Source organism: Sphaeramia orbicularis, chromosome 20, assembly GCF_902148855.1.
Source record: "Sphaeramia orbicularis chromosome 20, fSphaOr1.1, whole genome shotgun sequence".
In the NCBI taxonomy this organism is placed as follows: Eukaryota; Metazoa; Chordata; class Actinopteri; order Kurtiformes; family Apogonidae; genus Sphaeramia; species Sphaeramia orbicularis.
The window spans coordinates 43,054,024-43,068,611 of NC_043976.1; the positions used below are offsets into that span (position 1 = coordinate 43,054,024).

A 14,588-nucleotide genomic window follows, 5' to 3' on the forward strand; every position below is an offset into this window, starting at 1 on the left:
TTAAACTTCTATTTCCTTGTTTCATTTTTGAGCTTTTACAACACAAACACTTCGAACATCACGTCAGCTGGACTAAATGAGATAAAAACAACAAAAAAAAGATAAAAATAACAGAAAATACCAAATCATTAAGCACAAAAAGAACACTGAAGACAAAATAAAAACGAAAGAAGAACTAACGAGTTGAAACAAAAACAGCGGAAAAGATAGAAAACAAAAAAAGACTCCAGATGAAAATAAAACAGACGTTAAAGAACCGACACGATGAGACGACATGGACACGAGGATGATGATGCTGATGTTTGTTCCATCTTTGTCTGAACTGAAATGACCTTCATCTGACCAAGGTTAAATCGTTAACGAGAACTAAGGAAAATGACGAAAACTAGAATTGTAAAAACATTTTCGTTAACTGAAATAAATAAAAACTATAATTAAAGGGAAAAAAATGATAACTAACTGAAACTGTATTGTGTGTTTACAAAACTAACTAAAACATATAAAAATTATGGATAAAATTCCCTTCATTTTTGTATTTGTCAATGTCGGATTGATACCAAAGCGATTTATTTCCCTCTCAGTTTTCTGTGCTGTCACCATACAACACTTTTTGGTCCGTCACTTGTGTTCACTTTTGGTTTCCAGTCGTCTTCTGGTCCCCACTCTACCTGGAAACATGGAGACTAAAGTTGGGAGAAAGCAGCAGAGTCCTGTCTGGGATTTATTTGAATACGACGACAGAGAAGAAGAGAAAAGAGACGACTGAACTAAAACTAAGCATTTCCAAAAAAATGAAAACTAATAAAAACTAGCAAACCTGCTCTAAAAATGAATTAAAACTAACTGAATTAGAGAAAAAAAAGTCAAAACTAAATAAAACTAAACTACAATGAAAAATCCAAAACTATTAGAACCTTGCCTCTGACCTCTGACCTTTGACCTCTGCTGAGGGTAGTTTCTGCAGACCAACCCTCCTCTCCTTCAACCCCGATTGCGTTCGTTGTCGACTGATATTTTTAAAGCGATGAACTGAGATGAAAAATGAACATGTGTTTTAACAACGAGCACGAAAATAATTAACGGACGATGAAAATAACGACGGGGTGGCGGTCTCGGCGGCAGGAAAACACCTTTAGCTGTAATTAAAGCAGATCACAGGTGACACAAACGTTGGCATAAAGTGAAAATACAGCGTCTGGTGGGCTGTGAAACGTCCACGTGAACAGAATGAAGTTGTGTTTTTCTGAATGGGCGTCCATCTGCTCGCTGCTCCAAACATCAGTATGAGGACGGCGCTCGCTCCTCGCTGCATGTGCACACCCTTACGTCAAATTAAAGTCATGACGGTGACAGTTTGTGAAACCTGAGAGAGGGGAGGGGTGTGTGTGTGGGGGGAGTGGGCGGGGCCTAACGGCGGGCGCTGCAGCAACACTCCCGACAGTCCGTCCATTCACTGCAGGAGAAGAATCCTGACGTCGACTTTCATTCACTTTATGGAGACGGTCCATGTGTGCTTCTATGAAACTGCACTGTAAAAAAAAAATCTGTAATTTAACAGAATTTTACTGTTTATTTTACAGATTTTTCCTGAATTTTTAAGATGGAGGAAATATCAATGAAATGAAAAAAATAGACTGTGATTTTACATGTCAAATGTCTAACATGAAAAAACTGTAACTGTGAAGAACCATAAGATTTCAATTTTTTAAACAAATTTTTTTCTTTTTTCACAGACAAATACAGTTAAAATACATTTGCAAATGTATCATAATTTCACAAATATTTCTTTTCTATTTATGAGATTAAACTGTTAATTTAAAGTTTAATACTGTAAAAAGAATTTAAAATAATAAAAACGAGATAAAATTACTGACAATTAACCATAAAAGAAGTATTTGTTCTGTCAGTTGAACCAGACTTGTTTGTTAATTGACAAATATCTTGTGCAATTACAGGAGGTTTCACAACAAAAATGTTGAATAAATGTATTTTTGTGAATGTATAACATGTATAAGCACTGATAAACTGTCCAAATACAGTTTTTATCAGTGGATTGGACAACTGAGTCTCATTGAAAATTATTTATATTTATAGGTAATTTGTTTGTTTTAATACATGAAAATATTCCTTATTAACGTTAAAAAGTTTTTAAAAAAATGCAAAATCTCATGTAAAGTTAGGGCAAAAAAACTGTATTTTAATCATGGAAAATTACCATATTTTTATGACATGGTTATTGTCTGTTATTTAACAGTATTTTTTCCGCACCCCTGCTGCCGGAATATTACCATTTTTTCCAGTTTTTTTTTTTTTTTTTTTACAGTGTGGGTTTATTTTGGTATCTGTCACTTTTCCATTATTTTAGACCCAATAATAAAAGGTAAATGTAGACATATTTAACCCCAGGATAGACCTAATGATGACCTCAGATAAATGCATAAAAAAATTTTACTCTTTACTCTGATTCTTCCCATAATTAATGAATTTATAATCAAATACTGGTTCCAAAACTAGGACCCAAATATGGACATTAAATCTCCTCAGGTGTCAGTGCATTAGATGTGTAAACATGTGTAAATGCTCTTCTATAGACTCCAAATACAGACACTGTGTTCAGTGTGTGGATCCTAGTGGTTTTTCTAATCCACACATGTGGGTTTGGCATCAAGCTCAGTCTCATTCCAGTTTTGGTGCGGAACCCATCGTGTCCACTGGGGTTACGTGCAGAACCCAAACATTTAAACACATATAAATCATGAGTGATTTTTCAACAGTGGTCATTTTTGTGAAACACTCTGCCTTGAATAATTAGTTCAATTCCCAAAATGCACCTGTGAGAGAATAAAGAGATATTTTAAAAAACAAAAAAATAGCAGGGGTAATTTTCGTGTCCTTTTGACTGTGTTACATGCGGATTTATGTATAAAAAAATATATATTTAAAAAACATAAAAATGTGTTTAACCTGAAATTTTTTTTTTCTTTCGTTTTCTTTCTTTCTTTCTTTCTTTCTTTCTTTCTTTGTATTTCTTTCTGTCTTTCTTTCTTTCTTTGTATTTCTTTCTGTCTTTCTTTCTTTCTTTCTTCCTTCCTTCCTTTCTTTCTTTGTCTTTCTTTCTTTCTGTCTTTCTTTCTGTCTTTCTTTCTTTCTTTTTTTCTTTGCATTAGCAGTGATTTATGTCCCTGCGACATAAGAAAACACACTCACACCACTTGGGTTTTCATGTATTTCTTGGACCTTTCATTTAATTACTTAATTACTTTAGTGAAAATTCCAAACTAAACCAGAAACATCAGCAAAATGAACCTGAATCTAAAACTTAACGCTCAGATGTGATGCTTTACAGAACATGGGTTCTCCCGTTCTCCTTATGTTATGAGCAGAACATGTTCTCATGCTCACATTCCTTCATTATCTGTTTTTTTCTTCTTTTCTTTGTTTGGTCATTGTCAGTGCAGGAATTAAGTTTGTCACACTTAAGTAGGTTTACATGCATTTAGGGGACTTACCATTGAATTCCATTCATTTTGTGGAGACTAGACCCAACCTAAACCAGGAATAGACCCTGTCTGAGTCTGTCCCTCAGCTGTATTCTGAATCTAACATGTAGATCAGTCATGTCTAATCCATTGGATGTGAGGGTGACGGTTGTGGGGACCGCTGTTTGTCCCCAGAACGCAGTGAAAACGTGGACACACACTCGTTCACGCTTCCTTCATTCTCATTCTCACTCTTTCAACTCTCCACCTCCCCTTCGTATCCACTGCGGCAGTGTGGCTGTGTTGCCGTGGAAACCACTCATTTGACACCCCCTTCCCTGAACCCCCCCCCCCCCCCCCCTTCTCGTTTTTCCATCCCCTCCACACACTTTACTGTAGAGAGAGAGAGAGACAATGGCAAGGAAGAGGAAAACTGGGCGAGCGAGCACTGGAATGAATGTGATGACAGCAGAGAGAGAGAGAAATGACTGAGGAGGGAGGGAGGGAGGAGGGAGGGAAGATTAAACGGGTGGCAGGACCTGGTCTCCACATGGAGGCGGAGCCAAGGGACGCCAGTTGGCGTGTGTGTGTTATTTAATGATGTTCAGGCGTGAACGCCATATGTGAAGCCTGAGGCCTGAAGGAGACACGAGGGAGAGGAGAGGAGGGGAGGGGAGGGGGTGAGGGAGGAGGAGAGGAGAGAGGAGATGAGGGGAAGGGAGGAGGAGAGGAGAGGAGAGGAGAGGAAGGAGGAGACGAAGGGAGGGGGTTAGGGAGGAGGAGAGGAAGAGGAGAGAGGAGACAAGAGGAAGGGGTGAGGGAGGAGGAGAGGAGGAGGAGAGGAAGGAGAAGATGAGGGGAGAGAGTGAGGGAGGAGGAGGAGAGAGAGGAGAGGTAATCAGGAGACGAGGGAGGGGGTGAGGGAGGAGGAGAGGAGGAGGAGAGAGAAGAGAGGAAGGGGTGAGGGAGTAAGAGAGGAGAGGAGGGAGTTAGATCAATGAAGGAGGACAAGGAGATGAAGACAAGAAAAGAAGAAATGAATGAGTGAATATTTAATAAATATGAAAATAGGGAAATAATAAATAAATTATATCACAAATAATCACAATAAATATTTATGTTATTTCTTTAAAACATTAAAGCTGACTTAAAAACAAAAGATGAAAACATGATAAAGACAAAGAAGAAGTTTCAAATGAGATGAAGATGTAAAAAAACAAACAAAACAGAAGGAATGAAGAGGAGACACTGAACAGTTTGAACCAGGTTTGGATTGAACTGATCCAGTTTAGAGTCCAGTTCAGGTCAAACACATGAACCTTCAACACGACCTTCAGTCAGTCTGTGAAGCAAGGTTATTATCGTTAACGAAAACTAACGAAATGACGAAAACTAAAATTGTAAAAACACTTACATTAACTGAAATAAATAAAAACTATAATTAAAGGAAAAAAAAACGATAACTAACTGAAACTGTATTGTGTGTTTACAAACTAACTGAAACGGATAAAAATTCTGGATGAAATTCCCTTCGTTTTCGTCTTTGTCAGTGTCGGTTTGATACGAAATCGATTTATTTCGCTCCCTGCAATTTCTCTGCTGGCACCACGTGATATTTAAGGGTCCGTCACTTGTGTTCACTTGTGGTTTCCAGTCGTCTTCTGGTCCCCACTCTACCTGGAAACATGGAGACTAAAGTTGGGAGAAAGCAGCAGAGTCCTGTCTGGGATTTATCTGAATACGACGACAGAGAAGAAGAGAAAAGAGACGACTAAACTAAAATCAAACTAAAACTAAGCATTTAGAAAAAAAAAGAAAACTAATAAAAACTAGCAAACCTGCTCAAAAAACAAATTTAAATGAACTGAATTAGAGAAAAAAGTCAAAACTAAATAAAACTAAACAAGAATGAATAATCCAAAACTATTAGAACCTTGGTGTGAGGACTGAAGAGGTGAGGTACGTCTAAAATCAGCTGGTTCATGTCCTAGACCAGTTCTGCTGTGGTTCATGTCCTAGACCAGTTCTGCTGTGGTTCATGTCCTAGACCAGTTCTGCTGTGGTTCATGTCCTAGACCAGTTCTGCTGTGGACCCACTGAGGACGGCCTGGGGTTTCCTGTTTCAGTTGGTTTATTTGCATTGACACAGTGGAGGTGGTCCACGGGGTCTGGTCCTGGTCCTGATCCAGGCTCTGGGCTCCTGACCTGGACCTGGACCTGGACCAGGTCTGAGCCACCAGGACGCCTCAGGTAACGATGCTTTAACGAAGTCCTCCTGGACCTGAACCACAGAAAACCATGTGGGTCAGAAAGAGAACCAGGAGAGTCTAGAGCAGAAACACTGCGACAAAAGAGCAGAAACACTGCGATAAAAGAACAGAAACACTGCGACAAAACAACAGAAACACTGCGACAAAACAACAGAAACACTGCGACAAAACAACAGAAACACTGCGATAAAAGAACAGAAACACTGCGACAAAACAACAGAAACACTGCGACAAAAGAACAGAAACACTGCGACAAAAGAACAGAAACACTGCGACAAAACAACAGAAACACTGCGACAAAACAACAGAAACACTGTGATAAAAGAACAGAAACACTGCGACAAAACAACAGAAACACTGCGACAAAACAACAGAAACACTGCGATAAAAGAACAGAAACACTGCGACAAAACAACAGAAACGACAAATGAACAATGAAAAGAACAATGACAACAGAGCGGTCATTCATGTCCTATGAATGACAAAAAAGACAAAAGTAATAATAATAATAATATTAAACTAATCACATGGAGTTAACCACATTTGCATCCCTTCAGTGATGGGTGTTGCCATGGTGACTCAGCAAACTTTGACATATTTTTGCTAGAAATGGCTCGATGTCAGCCCTCACTGCAAAACTGAGAAACTTCAAAACTTCAGCCCCTGCATGAGGTTTGACGTAGATGGACCAGATTAGTAGAAACATTAATCAGAGATCAACAAAAATACATGTAGTAAACATTAGGTAACATGTAGTAAACATTATTTTACATGTAGTAAACATGTAGTAAACATTATTTTACATGTAGTAAACATGTAGTAAACATTATTTTACATGTAGTAAACATTATTTACATGTAGTAAACCTGTAGTAAACATTATTTTACATGTAGTAAACATGTAGTAAACATTATTTTACATGTAGTAAACATTATTTTACATGTAGTAAACATGTAGTAACATTATTTACATGTAGTAAACATGTAGTAAACATTATTTTACATGTAGTAAACCTGTAGTAAACATTATTTTACATGTAGTAAACATGTAGTAAACATTATTGTACATGTAGTAAACATTAGTTTACATGTAGTAAACATGTAGTAAACATTAGTTTACATGTAGTAAACATTATTTACATGTAGTAAACATGTAGTAACATTATTTTACATGTAGTAAACATTATTTTACGTGTAGTAAACATGTAGTAAACATTATTTTACATGTAGTAAACATTATTATACATGTAGTAAACATGTAGTAAACATTATTTTACATGTAGTAAACATGTAGTAAACATTATTTTACATGTAGTAAACATTAGTTTACATGTAGTAAACATGTAGTAAACATTATTTTGCATGTAGTAAACATTATTATACATGTAGTAAACATGTAGTAAACATTATTTTACATGTAGTAAACATTAGTTTACATGTAGTAAACATGTAGTAAACATTATTTTACATGTAGTAAACATTAGTTTACATGTAGTAAACATGTAGTAAACATTATTTTACATGTAGTAAACATGTAGTAAACATTATTTTACATGTAGTAAACCTGTAGTAAACATTAGTTTACATGTAGTAAACATGTAGTAAACATTATTTTACATGTAGTAAACATTATTTTACATGTAGTAAACATGTAGTAAACATTATTTTACATGTAGTAAACATGTAGTAAACATTATTGTACATGTAGTAAACATTAGTTTACATGTAGTAAACATGTAGTAAACATTAGTTTACATGTAGTAAACATGTAGTAAACATTATTTTACATGTAGTAAACATGTAGTAAACATTATTTTACATGTAGTAAACATTATTTTACGTGTACTAAACATGTAGTAAACATTATTTTACATGTAGTAAACATTATTATACATGTAGTAAACATGTAGTAAACATTATTTTACATGTAGTAAACATGTAGTAAACATTAGTTTACATGTAGTAAACATGTAGTAAACATTATTTTACATGTAGTAAACATTATTATACATGTAGTAAACATGTAGTAAACATTATTTTACATGTAGTAAACATTAGTTTACATGTAGTAAACATGTAGTAAACATTATTTTACATGTAGTAAATATTAGTTTACATGTAGTAAACATTAGTTTACATGTAGTAAACATGTAGTAAAGGAGATGGAGTGAGAGGACAGGAGGAGACGGAGTGAGACTTAACGAGATTTTAATGGAGATGGATGAAAGGATGAAGGAGAAAGAGATAAATGTCTTCATTAATTCACTGAAGGGGAGGGACGAGCGAGGTAGGGTTAGAGTAGAGGAGAGAGAGACGTCTTCTTCTTTTATTAATTGATGGTGTCCCTGGAGACCACGTCCTCCATCAGTCAGTGTGTTGATGTGACGCTCACTGTCCACTTCAGGTTCTGTGTCGACCTTTGATACGTGTTGTGTATTTACCTGGACCTGTGTGTGTGTGTGTCTTTTACGTTGTCTTCGTACTTTACGTCTTTTGCGTTGTCTCGTTGTGTCTTTTGTGTCGTCTTCATTCATTGTTTCCTATTTGTTATCCCGTTGTGTCTTTTATGTCGTCATCTCATTGTGTCTTTTGCGTCATCTTCGTCCCGTTGCGTCTTTTGCACTGTCATCATATCATTATGTCTTTTGCGTTGTCCTGTTGTGTCTTTTGCGTTACCTTCATCCTGTTGCATCTTCTGCGTTCTTGTGTTTTTTTTATCTTAGTCCTGTTGCATCTTTTGTGTGTCCTTCGTCCTTTTGCGTCTTGTGCGCTGTCCTGTTGCGTCTTTTGTTAAATCTGAGGACAGGCCTGAGGACGATGTCTATAAAGGACAGGGCGGAGCGAGGGCGGGATCAGGTTGTAGGTAAAGAGGTAGAGGTGTCAATCAGGCCCCAGAGGTCAGAGGTCAGGAGGAGGGGGCGGGTCCTTACAAGTCTGAGAACACAAAGGAGCAGAGGGGTCGCCATGGGTGCAGATTATTTATCTAGTGTTGAAAGCCAGTGATTGGACATGAAACCCCAGGGGGCTGGCAAGGGGCGGAGCCACAGGAGTTTAATGAGAGATGGATGAGGGAGGAGGGGAGGGGAGGGGAGGGGTCACATGATTTATTCAGAGGGAGGGGATTAAGACGGAGAGCTGCCACCTGAACCACACACAGACGCACAAACGCACACAAAGACACACACACACAAACACACACACAGACGCACACAAAGACACACACAAAGACACACACAGATGCACAAACGCACACAAAGACACAAACACACACACAGACGCACAAACACACACAGAGATGCACAAAGACACACACACACAGACACACAAAGACACACACACACACACACAGACACATAAACACACACACAGATGCACAAACGCACACAAAGACACACACACACAGAGACAGACACACAAATGCACACAAAGACACAAACACACACAGAGACGCACAGATGCACACAAAGACACACACACACAGACACACAAACGCACACAAACACACACAGACACACAAACACACACAGACGCACAAACGCACACAAAGACACACAGACACACAACACACACACAGACGCACAAACGCACACAAAGACACACACAAACACACACAAACACACACACAAACACACACACACAAACACACAGATCCACAAACCCACACACACACACACAGATGCACAAACGCACATGCAGACACGCAAACGCACACACAGATGCACAAACACACACATACACACACTCACTTCCTTTCCATCATTCATTCTAGTTGTTTCGTTGTGTTGTTTATTTCCACATATTCTTTCTTCATATTCATTCGTTTTGTCTTTCTTCATGGTGTGTGTGTGTGTGTGTTTGTTTGTGTGTGTGTGTGTGTGTGTGTGTCTTTGTATGTTTTTGTCGTCACTGGACTGCAGCGCCTGAAAATCTCCTATAGTTGTGTTGGTTTGTGTTTGTTTTTTTTACCTCTTTGTTCATCTTTTTGTGCGTCTCCTGACCTGTAGTGTGTGTGTTTTGTGTCATTACTGTGTCGTAGTTCTCGAAAAAAGACACAAGATGAAGACAGTGTGAAGCATAATGTAAAAATAATGCAACAAAAACAGCAAAAAAAGATGCGAAAAAGACACAAAAACATGAAAATGGAAAAAAAAAGAAAACATAGTATCTGATTTATTCTGAACACAATCTGATTTAATTAAAAATAATGACATAAAACAGATTCAAAACTAGTATATTATTAAAATATACATAAATAAAATGAATTAAAACACAAGTACTCAATAAAATTACCACAATATTTAACATTTATCACCATCCATATTTAATCTACATTGAAATCATGAATCAATAAATGAGGAAATGTTAACCTGTGTTTTTTAGTGTTGTGTGTATTTGTGTGGTTTTGTGTTGTGTCTTTTGTTGCGTGTCTGCAGGTTGTCTTTTGTTGTGTGTTCATTGTGTATTCATACACACACACACACTGTGTCCCTCAGGACTGGGGGGCGGCGGCTTTGAGAGGCCGTTAATTGTCGCCAACACGACTTTAATCAGATTTCAGCTTCCACCTCCTCACACACACACACACACACACACACACACACACATACACACACACACATTATGCAGGCACGTGCACAATGCCGTCCCATGAGGCCGTGCGTGTCTGTGTGTAAATCAGGTTTTGGCGTGGAGGTGTGGTCATTAGCGCCAAGTCCCATATGCTGCCCGCCGACACACACACCGGGAAAACCCCCGGGACTCGCACACTCACAAAAACTGACACACAACCACACACAACCACACACAACCACACACAACGGCCGACACAAATCAATCAGGAAGAAGATGCACAAGTGGTGTCAGAATGCAACATGAACACACACACACACACACACACACACAGAGAACGCAGACGTACACAATAACCAGTGGAGTTCAGTGGAAGGACACGCCCACAAACACAGACGTTCATTCATCAGCTGAAACAGTTGAACTGGTTTAATGAAACTGAAACCATTCAGTTAAACTGGACACAAACTGGTTTAACTGGGACTGGAGAAAGAAACATGTTTTTAATGTCCTCCAGTTCAGACAGAAGGACACAGAGACTGTCCATCCATCCACCCGTCCGTCCGTCCGTCCGTCCGTCCGTCCATCTATCTATCTATCTATCTATCTATCTATCTATCTATCTATCTATCTATCTATCTATCTATCTATCTATCTATCTATCTATCTATCTATCTATCTATCTATCTATCTATCTATCTATCTATCTATCTACACTGAACAAAAATATAAATGCACCACTTATATGGACCTCCACAATAAGGAGGAAGGAATGGAAAGAAATAACACAACACAAACACAAAGAGGGGAGCGGGAAAGAAGAGAAGAAACAGGAGATCTAGGATGGATGGATGGAGACATAGATAGATAGATAGATAGATAGATAGATAGATAGATAGATAGATAGATAGATAGATAGATACATAGATAGATAGATAGATAGATAGATAGATAGATAGATAGATAGATAGATAGATAGATACATAGATAGATAGATAGATAGATAGATAGATAGATAGATAGATAGATAGACTGAACAAAAATATAAATGCACCACTTTTGTTTTTGCTCCCATTTTTCATGAGCTGAACTCAAAGATCTAAAACTTTTTCTGTCTACACATAAGGTTTATTTCTCTCAAATATTGTTCACCATTCTGTCTACATTTGTGTTAGTGAATACTCCTCCTTTGCTGAGATAATCCATCCACCTCACAGGTGTGGCAGATCAAGATGCTGATTAGACAGCAGGATTTTGCACAGGTGTGACTTAGGCTGGCCACAATAAAAGGCCACTCCAAAATGTGCAGTTTTATCACACAGCACAATACCACAGATATCACAAGTTTTGAGGGAATATGCACTGGTCATGCTGACTTCAGGAATCTCCAGCAGAGCTTTTGCCTGTGAACTGAATGTTCATTTCTCTGCCATAAGCCATCTCTAAAACTGTTTCAGAGAATTCATGAAGAAGACTGTGCGAGGAAAATGGTGGTCACACCAAATACTGACTGGTTTTCTGACCCCCCTGGACCACCCAATACAGTAAAAGTGCACATTTTAGAGTGGCCTTTTATTGTGGCCAGCCTAAGGCACACCTGTGCAAAAATCCTGCTGTCTAATCAGCATCTTGATCTGTCACACCTGTGAGGTAGATGGATTATCTCAGCAAAGGACAAAGGAGAAGTGCTCACTAACACAGATTTAGACAAATTTATGAACAATATTGAGAGAAATAGGCCTTTTGTGTACAGAGAAAAAGTTTTAGATCTTTGAGTTCAGCTCATGAAAAATGGGAGCAAAAACAAAAGTGGTGCGTTTATATTTTTGTTCAGTCTATCTATCTATCTATCTATCTATCTATCTATCTATCTATCTATCTATCTATCTATCTATCTATCTATCTATCTATCTATCTATCTATCTATCTATCTATCTATCTATCTATCTATCTATCTATGTCTCCATCCATCCATCCTAGATCTCCTGTTTCTTCTCTTCTTCCCGCTCCCCTCTTTGTGTTTGTGTTGTGTTATTTCTTTCCATTCCTTCCTCCTTATTGTGTTCCATGTTGTGTTGCTGTGTGTTTGTGAGTCTCTGGGGTTCATGAAGGGCAGAACAAACATGTTTTAGTGCAGTCATCCATGTCGGCCGCTCCTCCTCCTTTATTACAAACAGACCTGTGGATGGGCAGGTGAGGGGGTGGGGTTTAATCTGGACCTGCTGTCCAAGCCCCGCCTCCACAGCTGCTCCAGACGTGGATGTAGAAAGTGTTGAACGGCCGCCTCACGTTCAGGGTTTGGAAACATGGGACGCTTTAATGATGGGCAAGAAAATTAAAGGTGGTGTCATGGTTACGGTGGTGGTTCTGAGGATTCTGCAGAAAAAGGTGAAGAATATGTAAAGGTTCAATATACAGTTGAAAACTCAGAAAACTGTACATACAATAACAGTTAGAAAATGGTTTGGATTCATGGCATCTGGCATAAATGTGGAAACATGACTGAATTACACTCATCTGTCATCCATCCATCCGTCCGTCCGTCCGTCCATCTATCTATCTATCTATCTATCTATCTATCTATCTATCTATCTATCTATCTATCTATCTATCTGTCTATCTGTCTATCTGTCTGTCTGTCTGTCTGTCTGTCTGTCTATCTATCTAGCCATCTAGCCATCTAGCCATCCATTGAGTCTTCATCCATCCATCCCTCCCTCCCTCCCTCTCTCTGTCTCTCTGTCTTCATGGTAATTTTTCTGTCCATTAAACTCAGGTGGACATTTATGGACAAAGACAAATATCTGAAACCATTGTTGACGTGTAAGAGTCAGTGAACGTCTCTTCTGGTTCTCGACATATTCAACATGTCTGATGTGTCGACTGATAAAGCACGGTGTTTATCCTGAAGCCTCGTCGTCTCAAACAACAACATCAGAGTATTTTCTGGCTGAGCAGCTTCACTCCCACTGTTAAATATTAAAACCCAGTAATGAGCTGCAGAGCCCAGGCAGGCCTGCTGCTGCTGCTGCTAAAAATACTGCACAGATAAAAATAGAGGCTTTTCATGCTCAAGGTCTTAATTTCATTCACCGGGGAACATGGCTGCTGTTTATTCTGTCGTTCTGTCTGAAGGGTGATGTTAATCAGCGTGAACCACATCAGGTTTAGAAAAGGACTTAAACCAGGGTCACATGACACTTAAAAGTCCTAATTAGTGCATTAGTCCAACTAAAACTGGACTTTAAAACTACAACATGTTCGCTCGACTGAAATCCAAGTTTTACCAGATACTGTGATTAAAGAGGATCTACTCCTGTGTGTAAACAGACCAGCGGGACTGGAACTAAACAATGGACCAAAATGAATTTAAAATACAACAAAATGGACAAAAATGAACAAAACAAGCATTAAAATTCACAAAAAGGATCAACACAAGGATAAAAATGAACAAAAAAGCCACTCCAAATCAACAAAAATGAAGAAAACAAGCATCACAGTGAGAGAAAATACACAAAAAATTAACAAAAAACAGCAAAACAAGTGGTTCCAGGTCCAACAAACCCCGCCCCTCACATGTGTTGTAGCTGATTTTGGCATCGATCCAGCTGATGTCATCATGTCTATGCATGTGATGATGTCAGCAGACAGAAAATGGGGAAAGAAAAAAAAATATTAAATTAAAAAATTTGAACTTTGGCCTACTTTTCCCAAAATGTAGTCCCAACTATTCTGGGTCACTGGTAATCTGTAAACCCAGTTTGGTATGAATTCAACTGATAGTTGTGTTGCTAAGTGTTTCTGCTTAAATGAAGATTAATACAAGGATGAAGATGAAGATGAAGATAAGCATGGAAGTGAAGGTGAAGATGAATGCAAGGATGAAGATGAAGATGAAGATAAGCATGGAAGTGAAGGTGAAGATGAATGCAAGGATGAAGATGAGAATGAGGATATATATGACAATGAATATGAGGGTGAAGATGAATAAAAGGATGAAGATGATGATGAGGAGATGTGTGTATATATATATATATATATATATATATATATATATATATATATATATATATATATATCAGCTGATTGTTCACCGCTCTGGACCTTTGACCCATCAGCTGATCGTCTACTGCTCTGGACCTTTTCTGCTGCCGTACATTTGACAAATGAACCTGAAGTCTGATTTCCAGGCGTCCCTGAAGGCAGCACAGCTCGGCGTCTTCACAGGACAGATCCCAGAGTCTGTGTTTAGGATGCTAAACCTCCGATAA

General features: G+C 38.2%; 1 pseudogene; it reads left to right on the top strand.

The window, feature by feature from the left end:
* Positions 1-14,308, top strand: part of LOC115411085 (phenylalanine--tRNA ligase, mitochondrial-like) — a 34,863-nt pseudogene extending 20,555 nt beyond the window's left edge.
* The last annotated feature ends 280 nt before the right edge of the window (positions 14,309-14,588 follow it).